This window comes from Hibiscus syriacus, unplaced genomic scaffold (genome assembly GCF_006381635.1).
Source record: "Hibiscus syriacus cultivar Baekdansim isolate YM2019G1 unplaced genomic scaffold, ASM638163v2 tig00111067_pilon, whole genome shotgun sequence".
Lineage (NCBI taxonomy): Eukaryota > Viridiplantae > Streptophyta > Magnoliopsida > Malvales > Malvaceae > Hibiscus > Hibiscus syriacus.
Genome location: NW_024062969.1, coordinates 699,312 through 710,933, shown reverse-complemented (window position 1 = coordinate 710,933; position 11,622 = coordinate 699,312).

Below are 11,622 nucleotides of genomic sequence, written 5' to 3'. Positions count from 1 at the left end.
GGTGAAGCAAATGAAGGCTCGATAGTGGCTGATATGTTGTTAAATGATATACAAATTATGTTAGACAGTCTCCACTATTTAGATGAGGAAAATTTAGAGGGCATAGTTTCACTATTGAGTGGTCAGGCTCACATTTGGTGGATGAGTATGACTACACGTTTCCTCCAAATCAAATTCTCTGACAATTCTTCCAAGAGGCTTTTCAGAAAAAGTATATCGTGGAGCAATTTATCACTCAGACGAAGCAAGACTTTTTCAACATGATTTAAGGTAACAAATCTATGTATAATTATGAATGTGAGATTAATAAGCTTTGTTGATATGCCTCTAAGCTAATTCCTATATAAAGAGATGTTTGTAAGAGGTTTATTCGAGGTCTCCACCCTAGACTGAAGAAACTTCTACCGACTGCAAATTTTTTAACTTTTAAATAAGTGGTAAATAAAGAGAAAGATTTTGAAATGGCTCGAAATGAAAAAGCTATGATTGATCAGAGAGAGAAGTCAAAGAAATCAGGAACATCATCCTCGTCTCAGTATAAAAGAGGTCTAGGTTCAGGCTATCAGTACTAAAATAAGTCAAAAGGTAGTTCATCTAGTGGAAAAGGATCTGATGCTAAAGAAAAAGATCAACAGACTCATAAGATAACTATTGGAGCTGGTAGATCAGCTCGGTCACAGGGTCAATTTTACCATGTTATCAGTGTGGTAAAACTTACTCTGGAGCATGTAGAGCGGGTTCAGGAACTTGTTTCCATTGTGAAGACACTGGTCACTTTATAAGAGATTACCCGATGGAAGAAGAGAGATTAGTATAGATAGAGAGGCTTGTAGCAGTGTCTCAACAAGGTCGTCAAGGTAGAGGTAGATGGAGAAGATATTTAGAGACATCTTCCTAGTATGATGTACATGCTTCAGCTCGAGTATACAATATTAAGACTAGGGATGATCAAGATGACCCATAGATTATAGCAAGTACTTTCTATCTTTATGATGAGTTTGTATTTGTTTTGATTGATCTGAGTTTTACGTATTCCTATGTTAGTTTGAAATTAGTCAGAGATTGAGATATTTCGTTAGAACCCATTTATGGTGATATGATAGCAACTAATCCACTGGTTCATAGTGCCAGAGTAAAGAGGATAAGTAGAAATTGTCTGATAAAGATTCAAGGGGTTATATTCACGGTGAATCTTGTGGAATTATCGTTTGACGAGATCGAGGTCTTATTGGGCATGGATTGGTTATCTCCACATTATGGATGGGTAGATTGTTGTATGATGCAATTTTTTCTAAAATATGTGGAGGGTTATGAAATAATAGTAATTAGAGAAAAAGCAAAATCATTCCCCAATCTGAGATATGCGGTGACGACAACAAAATTAATGTCAAAAGGTTGTATTTTTTCAGTCCAATGTGATTGAAATATAAACATTTGAAGTTAAATTGGAGGATATTCCTGCAGTTCAAGAATTTTATGATGTATTTCCTGATGAATTACTCGAATTACCTCCTGATCGAGAAGTGGAGTTTAAGATTGATATTTTTTCGGGTACTATGCCTATTTTAATGGGTCTGTATTGAATGGCTCTAACCAAACTCAGAGAACTAAAGGTATAATTATAGGAGCTTCTTGATTGGGGTTTCATTATACGAGAGTATATCTATTGGGTGCACCAGTATTGTTTGTTTAAAAGAAAGATGGATCGATGTGACTATGTACAAATTATCGTCAACTGAATAAAGTGATGGTGAATAATAACTACCATTAATAGAGGACTGATGATCTATTTGATCAGCTCAAAGGTGCTTTAGTATTTTTAAAGATTGATCTTTGATTAGGGTATCAACAGTTGAAGATTAAAGAGGAATATATTCCAAATATGGCTTTCATAACCCGATATGGTCACTATGAGTTCGTAGTGATGCCATTTGGATTGACCAACTCTCTTGTAGCATTTATGGATTTGATGAATCAGGTGTTTTAATTGTACTTTGATCAATTTGTGGTCATGTTTATTGATAATATTTTGGTTTATTCTAAGACTAAGAAGGAACACGACACACATCTCTGCAATGTACTTCAGACACTGCAGGATAAAACGTTATACGCCAAGTTGTTTAAATATGAATTTTGGTTGCCAAAAGTAGATTTTCTTGGCCACGTGATTTTAGCAGAAGGAATCAGAGTAGATCCCAAGAAAGTAAAACCATAGTGGAGAGGAAAACTCCGAAGAATGTTTTCAAAGTTCGAAGTTTCTTGGGATTAGCTGGCTATTATAAGAGATTCATGAAGAATTACTCGATGATTGCTTTTCCACTTACTAAACTACTTAGATATGGTTAAGAAGATTCCAATAGAAGTGTTAGTTTTATTGCAACCAGAATCGGGTAAAAATTATGTGATCTATAGTGATGCATCTCATGATGGTTTGGGATGTGTATTAATACAAGAAGTCAAAGTAGTAGCATATGCTTCAAAAGAATTAAAGACACACAAATGGAATTATCCGACTCATGATTTGGAGTTAACAGCTGTGGTATTTGCTTTGAAAATTTAGCGCCACTATATATATAGTGAGCGATGCTATATTTATACAGATAATAAAAGTTTGAAGTATATGTTAACTTAGAAAGAATTGAATCTAAGACAAAGGAGATGGATTAAGCTTTTGAAAGACTATGATGTGATTATTGACTACCATCTTAGGAAGGCTAATGTGGTAGCTAATGCACTTAGCTGAAAGGTATTTTTTGCTTTGAGGGCTTTAGATGCTCAATTATCAATAAAGAATGATGGTGCACTTTTTGCATAATTAAGTTTGAAACCTACAATGTTAGATCGAATCAAAGACCTTTAAAACAAAGATAAAAATTGTTCAGAAAGAATCGAACAAGTGAAGAAAGGTAAAACTAAAGATTTTGAAATTAAATATGATGGATGTTTGTATTATCGGGTTAAGTTTCATTTGATGATAAATGATTAAAGAATGATCTTCTCTCTGATGCTCATAATAGTCCTTTGAATATGCATCTCAGAAGAAATAAAAATGTATCAATATCTGAAGAGTCGATATTGGTGGACATGTATGAAAAGGCCTGTAACTGAGTTTGTATCCAAATGTCTAACCTTTCAACAGGTAAAAGCATAGCATTATGTGCCATCTGGTTTGCTACAACTCCTCTTTATTCCTCTGTGGAAATGTGAAAGGGTTACTATAGATTTAATGACAGGGTTACCTTTGACACATAGTATGAAAGATTTGATTTGGGTGATTGAGGATAGATTGACTACGAAAACACACTTTATTCCAATTCAAGCAGCTTACTTTATGGATAAGTATGCTGAGTTATATATCAGAGAGATTGTATGATTTTATGGAGTACCTATCTCGATAGTTTTTGATAGAGATCTGAGATTTACTTCAAGGTTTTAGAAAACATGCAACTTTAAGAACTCGATTGAACCTCATTACGGCTTTTCATCCATAAATAGATGGTCAATCTGAACGAACTATTGATTTTCATGTGTAGGTTTAGATAAAGAATATGATGCCCAATGAGGAGACTCCCGAGCATTTTTTTGAGATCATTATCAGTATCAGTAAGACATCTATGATGTTTCTTTTGACTTTTAGGGCCATGTATATTTATGTATGATAGTTTGCTTTATCGAATTTGTTTAAAATGGTCTGTAATAGTAAACTAGGACCATTTTATTTTGACTAGTTTAGTTATGTTCCTATTTATGAATGAATAATTTATATATAATATTATGTTTTAAATGATTTCTGAATTAAGCAGTATTTAGGCAGTTTTAAATAGTTTATAAAACAGCACTAAAGTGCCTAATTGTTGCCTAAACTTGGATTCATTTTTGAATGATTAAATATTATTTTATGATTTTATGCGATTAATGAAATAGTTTTAAAGTTGATAAAGAAATGTTTTATGATGAAATTGTTTTAAGCATTTGTGTTCAATGAATGTCTATAATGTTGATGTAGCATCTTTAACTCATATTTCGATATGTATATGGGTCATGGGTGTTACATTATTGGTATAAGAGCTACAGGTTTAGTCGATTCTCGACCTAAAATGAGTTTATGTTATGTTGAAAATGTGCACATGCCTTTTTAGGTATTCCATCTACCTATCCTAAAGGTCGATGGTGACTCCAGAATTAAATTTTTTTCCAAACCTGAATTCTAAATCTAGCCTTTTCAAATAAGTTGAATCGTTCTGGAACCTTTAGGATTGTTCCGAAAGTACATAGTTTTATCTTTATTATTTATTTATTTAAAAAAATATAAATGATAACATCAAATATGTATGTTACTTCTATCAATTTTATGAAATAACAAGTAAAAAATTAAAAAAAATGAAAGTAAATTGTAAAAAATATATATGATTTTAAAAGGTGTCAAAGACATAATTATCACATAATCATAATAAAACACACCACTCTTTCAAATCTCAAAGTGAATCACAAGTTATATTGTATTAAATATACTAAAATTAGATATAAGTCCAAACAACTCCAACTAATATATATAATATTACTTTTTGCTTACCTTTAAAAATTGGCACTCAGTTGAATTGGACCACTTCAGTAAATATTTGACAATCTTAGTAGAAGGGATTTGCATTTCTTGTGGAGTTGATGATTCCATCGCAATATTTTATTTTAGAAGAACAAAGACTTTACAGTTTACAATATTTTATTTTGAGAAAGAAAAAATCTCTGTAAATTTTTAGCAGCTTTTATCACAGCTGATTAATAGGGGGAGCACCATGAACTATTGCTTAAGACCCCTTTTTCTATCTTTATAATTGTGGCTCCTAATTTTTCCAATCTTATACATTAAGGTTCCTAATTTTTTTCCAATCTACCTTTATAATTCTTGCCTCTATTTTTTCAATCTCATTTTCTACTTTTATAATTGGGGCGCATATTTTTTGGCTTAAATGCATATTTTCCCCTGAACTATACTCTTTTTATCGAGTTACCCTTAAAGTATTTTTCGTACCGTTTAGCCCCCTCAACTAAAAATCGTTACCCCATTTGCTCCAAATCATTAAAAATAACATGGGTAAATTACATATTTAGTCATTCAACTATTCTCACGATTTTGTTTTAATTACTTAATTATTTTTACAATTACAAAGGTATTTTTAAAATTTTAATTCAGGGCTCTAAAAATATCAGAGAGAACTCTGTTCTTATACTAAATTATAAATTAAATTTATGAGGAGAACAGGGGCATGGGCCCCTTTGAGCTCCTATGACCCTCCGTCCTTGAATGTTCTCATGTATTACGCATTGATAGATGAAACTTGCTAGAATATAAAATTTTAATTAATTTAATAAGTAATGAACTTTAATCTTATTGTTCTTTGTAGATTCATGAAATATAAAACCATTAAAGAGCTCTAATCCAAGGAAAACACCACGTTAATGAAGATTTAGTCTTTCACCAAAATGTAAAAGATTAAAAAAGACAATAAAAATATGACTCGCAACTAAAATTTTCACAGATGAGTGATGATAATATAAATTGTAACACCCTAATCTAGTCCAACCCGATGATCTATGGATTACGATGCTATACGAGACCACTGGAATGGTTAACCCAAAAATTTCTTTTCAAAACATTTATAAACGTCAAAATTAACCATCATAATATAAGAAAAATCAAAGTTTACAAAACATGGGAGTCTCCCAAATACGTACAAAATACAACCATTGAGTTCAAATCAAAATAGAGTTATGGCTCAGATAATACAAGGTCCATACAAAATACATGCCTTCCAAATATACCCAAGACATACTCTGTAAATGACTGGCCTGAATATACTGACGCAATAGACTCTTCAACGATTCCTACTAACTTGAATGCGAAAACACATTCCATATGCTGATCTCACAAGCTTAGTTCCACGAAAATAACTATGCAATACTACATCAATTCATTACATGAACATGTTGATGTGTAAAGTCATAGAGATGCAAGGAAAACATGCAAACATGGGATATACCCAATGGAGTGGTCGAAGGAATTTTACGTGCATCTCGAGCAACATACAAGAATACTTAGTACGTGGTAGCTTTAAGGTAAAAACCAAAATATAATGTGCATTGACTTAAAGTCCTTAGTCTATCTTAGATACTTGAGAGGTCGGGTGAGGATCAGAATATTATGTGCATCGAAAGCTCACATCCCAAACCTATTTGAGCACAAGGTACAATATGGAATTTTACGTGCGTCGAAAGCTTATCGATACAATATGGAATTTTACGTGAATTGAATACGTACCAAGTCAGAAAATACTTGGGTATTTCACAAACAGAGGACAATCATCCTAATTCTAGAGTGACTCAGGTGTCTTATCTATTTCCCAAGCGTCACACAAAGACCAATCTTATTTTATGCTAACTTGTTTGATTTCTAGGTGAGAATTTAGTCATCTTAATTGTTTTTACTTGTATTGGATACTTTAAGCTTGTAGGACGTCAAAATTCCCAAGCCCAAACCCTCAAAACAAATGAATCAGATTGTTTGAAAATAGACGATGGTATCGATATTGTGCCTGAGGTATCGATACTAACCCTTGGGTATCGATACTCACCCTGAGTATTTATTCATAAAAATAGCTTTAATGTTTTGAAAATGCCTTGGTATCGATACTCCTATGGAGAGTATCAAAACTTTACCCTTGGTATCGATACTCCCATGAGTATCTACCAAAAATGGTTATTGGAATATAAAACTTGTCACCGATATTGTTACCACCCTATGAGTATCAAAATCGGGCCCTGAGTATCGATACTGTTTGAGGGAGTATTGATACTTCCCCTCATAGTTTGCTTTTTTTGTCCCATAAGAATAACAATATCGATATTGTTCTTACCGTATCGATACCGACGGCCTGGAGTGTCATGTTTTAGACACGATAATGCACTCACCCATACACCCCCTAAGACTAACAAAGCTTATTTTAAAGTCTTATTTTAGGTCTTAGGGGTCAAACGTTATCATCTTTCATTCTTACAAACATTAAATATGGATTTCATCATGAATTTACTTTAGCATGTTTTAATGAACAAAACATACCATTCATGCACATTTAATGACCTACATGTGGTATGGACAAGTTAGAATCGTGTTACCTTGAAGGTAGGTGGCTGGAAAACCTTCTTAAATCACCAAAGAGTGAGTTTCTCCTTGCGCCTTGCCTTAGATCTCTCATCATTCTCTTGCACTAATTAAAACAAGGAAGATGAATTATTAACTCATTTTGAACTTAAGAGGATGTTATAAATGATCTTATAACTTGAAACTCTCCCAAGAATGAATTAAAACCCCAAGGTTTCCTAAACCCCACTTAAACCCAAGTTTTTTTACCTCAACCAAAACTTGCATATAGGGGCTTCAATTGAAGCTTGAGAGTTAAGGATTGCAGTTCTTACCTTAGATTTATGAAGTAGGTTTACAAATTCTAGAAAGTCTAGATCATTGCCTTAGCTTTGGGAGAAAGAAGATGAGAAAGTATAGAGGAAGAAGTTACAAACAATGGTTAGGAAAAAGAGATGGGCAACAGACGTGATATCATCCCATTAATTGGATATTCAACTTTAGTTTTGGAAATGGGATAATTATTACCCTAGTCCCTCCAAATTTGAGTTCATTATAAAAACACCCAATTTTTAATGCTTGTTAGGATCATCTCAAGCCCAAGCCAAATCAACTTGGGCCATACTATTCACAAATTAAGGGTAATTTTTCTAAGATCCATTCAAATAAACCTAAAACTCCTAACCCATACAACTCTCCCCTCCTAAGAATAAATTTCATCCTCAAAATTTACCTAAATAGTAGAGGTGCAGATACTGAATTTGTATGTCCTCTTCAAGCTTCCATTCGCGTCCCCTACACTGTGGTTCCTCTATAAAACCTTTAATAGCAGTGTCTTCTTGTTTCTTAGTTCCTTGATATCTCTGGAAATGATTCGGATCGGTTATTTCTCGTAAGTCAAGACATGTCTCACTTCAACTTGCTCAAGAGGAATAATGTGGGGGCTGATCTATATCTCCTAAGCATGGAAACGTGGAATACATTATGGATGCGCTCAAGCTCTAGAGGCAAATCCAATCGGTAAGCCACTGGTATGACTCTCTCTAATATCTCATATGGTCTAATGAATCGTGAAGTTAATTTGCCTTTTCATCCGAACTGAAGTACTTTTTCTATGGGCAGATCTTACCCTCGTTGAGCTTTGTCCCATACAACGGTGTTCTACATTTGTGTCCATACAAGGCTTCATACGGAGCTATCTAAATGCTTACTTGATAGCTATTATTGTACACGAACTCCACCAAAGGAAAGTGGTCTTCCTAACTACCTTTAAGGTCCAAAATGGTACGCTTGAACATATCCTCCAAGAACTGAATAACTTGCTCGGATTTTCCATCTATCTGAGGATGAAATGTTGTGTTAAAGTGTAGTTTGGTATCTAAAGCTCCATGTAGTGCCTTCCAGAATCGAGAAGTGAACCGTAGATATCTGTTGGATATGATCGAGATAAGGACTCCATGCAATCTCACAATCTCATGGATGTACAACTGTGCAACCTCTCTAACTTGAAATCTATGCGAATCAGAAGAAAATGAGTAGACTTGGTCAATCGATCCACTATAACCCACACTGCATCGTGCCTAAATCTCGTCATTGGTAGACTATTTACAAAGTCCATAATAACTTTCTCATACTTCCACTGTGGTATTTGAATCAACTATAGAAATCATGAGGGAACATGATGTTCCACCTTAACTTACTGTCACATTAAACACTTAGCAACAAACTCGGACACTTTTTTTCATGCCCGACCACCAATAAATGGTCGAGCTCTTGATACATCTCATTACTACCTAGATGAATAGAAAGGGGCAACAATTCACTTAATGAAGGATCTTATTGTGAAGCTATTTGTCGGCTGGCATGCACAACTGTCCTCTAAAATGTAGCATGTTATCATTGTACAACTCATATCATAGGGCTTCTCCTCGAATGACTTCTTCTACTTGAGCTTTCAATTAAGCATCCAAACTATGCAATCTCTTAACCTCACTCACTAACTCAGGTTTAACCTGCAGCTTGCCTAACAAACTACCTAAGTCTGTCAAACTCTGACGTGCTAGTAAATCTCACAATTCTACCATAGTCTTCCTGCTCAAGGCATCTGCAACAATAATTGATTTTCCAGGATGATAATCGATTACATAATCGTAGTCCTTCATCATCTCAATTTCGTTGCCTCAAATTTAACTCCTTCTCAGTGAGAAGATACTTAAAGCTTTTGTGATTCGTGAATATTTAACACTTCTCCCTGAACTAGTGTCTCTAAATCTTCAAAGCAAAAACCACTATGGTAACTCCAAATCGTGGGTAGGATAGTTTCGTTCGTGAGGCATAAGCTAACGAGACACATAGGCCACAACTTTCCCTTATTGTATCAAAACACACCATAAACCATTAGTGATGCATCACTAAATACAGTTAAGTCTTTACCCAATTTCGGTTGAGTCAAAATGGGGGCTTGTATGAGGATTTCTTTTAATCGATCAAAACACTCTTAGAGGTTCTCATTCCATACGAAAGGAACTCCCTTTTGAAGCAACTTGGTCAATGGTGCCAAAATTATTGAGAAACCTTGAATAAAATGGAGGTAGTACCCTACAAGGCTTAATAAACTGCCCACCTTGGTGAAATTCTTAGGTGGTTCCCACTCTAATACTGCCTTAATCATCTAAGGGTCTACTTGAATGCCATCGGCTGCTACTATAAGACCTAAAAATATAACTCCAGTCAACCAAAATTTACACTTCCCAAACTTGACATATAATTGATGCTCTCTAAGTGTTTGGAAAATGATGTGGATGTACTAATTATTCTCTACCTCAGACTGAGAGTATACAAGAATATCATCAATGAAGACCACCACAAACTGATCTAGGTAAGGATGGAAGACATGGTTCATCAAATCCATGAATGTCATCGAGGCATTAGTGAGTCCAAACGACATTACAAGAAACTCATAATGTCGTACCTTGTCCTAAAATTTGTCTTGGGAATGTCAACATCCTTGACTTTCAACTGATAATAACCTGACCTTAAATCTATTTTGGAAAACAAATATGCTCCCTTGAGTTGGTCGAACAAATTATTTATCCTAGGGAGAGGGTAGTTGTTCTTGATCGTCAACATTTAGTTGTTGATAGTTGATGCACAAACTCATCGACCCATTCTTTTTCTTAACAAAAAGGACCGACGCTCCCCAAGAAGAAATGCTAGGTCAAATGAAACCTCTTTTCAACAAATCTTGAATTTGATTCTTTAACTACTTTAACTATGTCGGTGCCATATGATAGGGTACAATAAACACCGGTGCTAAACCTAACTGAACTTCTATGCTAAACTCAACTTCACGGTCAGGGTGGTAACCCTGGTAACTCCTTTAATAATACATTAGAGAAGTCTTGCACAATTTGGATATCCTCAAGAATCGAAGCAAAAACCCGCATATCCATAACATGAGCCAAGAAGGCTTCGCACCCCTGACTCAACAATCTCTGAGCCCTAATTACATAAACAACTTTGGCAATACATCCCGATCTCCACTGGTCATTGCTACCTTAGTCCCATCATTCATGCAAAGTTTAAGTTATCTCGCCTTACACCTCAAACTCGAATCATGCTCCATAAGCCAGTACATGCCTGGGATCACATTAAACTCCCGAAATGATAGTTCCATTAAGTCAGCTAAAAATACTTGACCTTTAAGCTCTATAGGACAACGATGGTGTACCTTGTTAACCAAAATGTCTAATCCTATGGGACTATACACTCTAAACCCTCTCTAAATCCTCGACTACGATATTCCTCTATCAGACAAGATCATGAAAAACATAGGAGTGGGAAGAACTTGGATATACTAATGCTGTAACAGGAATTAAGAAGACTGTAAATATACCTAAAATCTCTTCCGGAGTATCACACTCCTTCTGGGCTCGCACAACATACTAGCGTGAGCCTACTATAGGCTTTTGACCGGTCTTAGACCTGGCGGTACCTCTACTGTACTGCTCTGAAGTAGCTCTACAAACCCTTGAGGACACTCAACCTCACTTAACATAAGGCACATATCTTTATGATGATGTAGGAGTCCAACCTGAGCTCTGGGACAGTCTCTGACAAACTGGTCCAAGGACCCATTACTAAACCAACTTCCTGTCACTCGACAACACTCTCTAGGGTGCCTCCTATCATATATCGAACACACTGGCTCAACTAGTGTCCACTTAGATTTACTGGCACTTGAACCAACACCCAATGACAAAGGTCTCCAACGGGAGCCAAATATAGCTCCACGGTCTGAACTCTACGATGCTCCTAGATGGCCCTGATAGTGGTCTCCCTAAACTATGGGGGCCATGGCCTACTTCATTAATGATTGAGATGGCCTAGCAGTCTATGGAGTCTTCCAAATCTACCCCACTAAGTCATGCTAACTTAGCTTTCTTGTAAAAAAACATCTATCAATTGCCTTTACCTGTCGAGTTAGC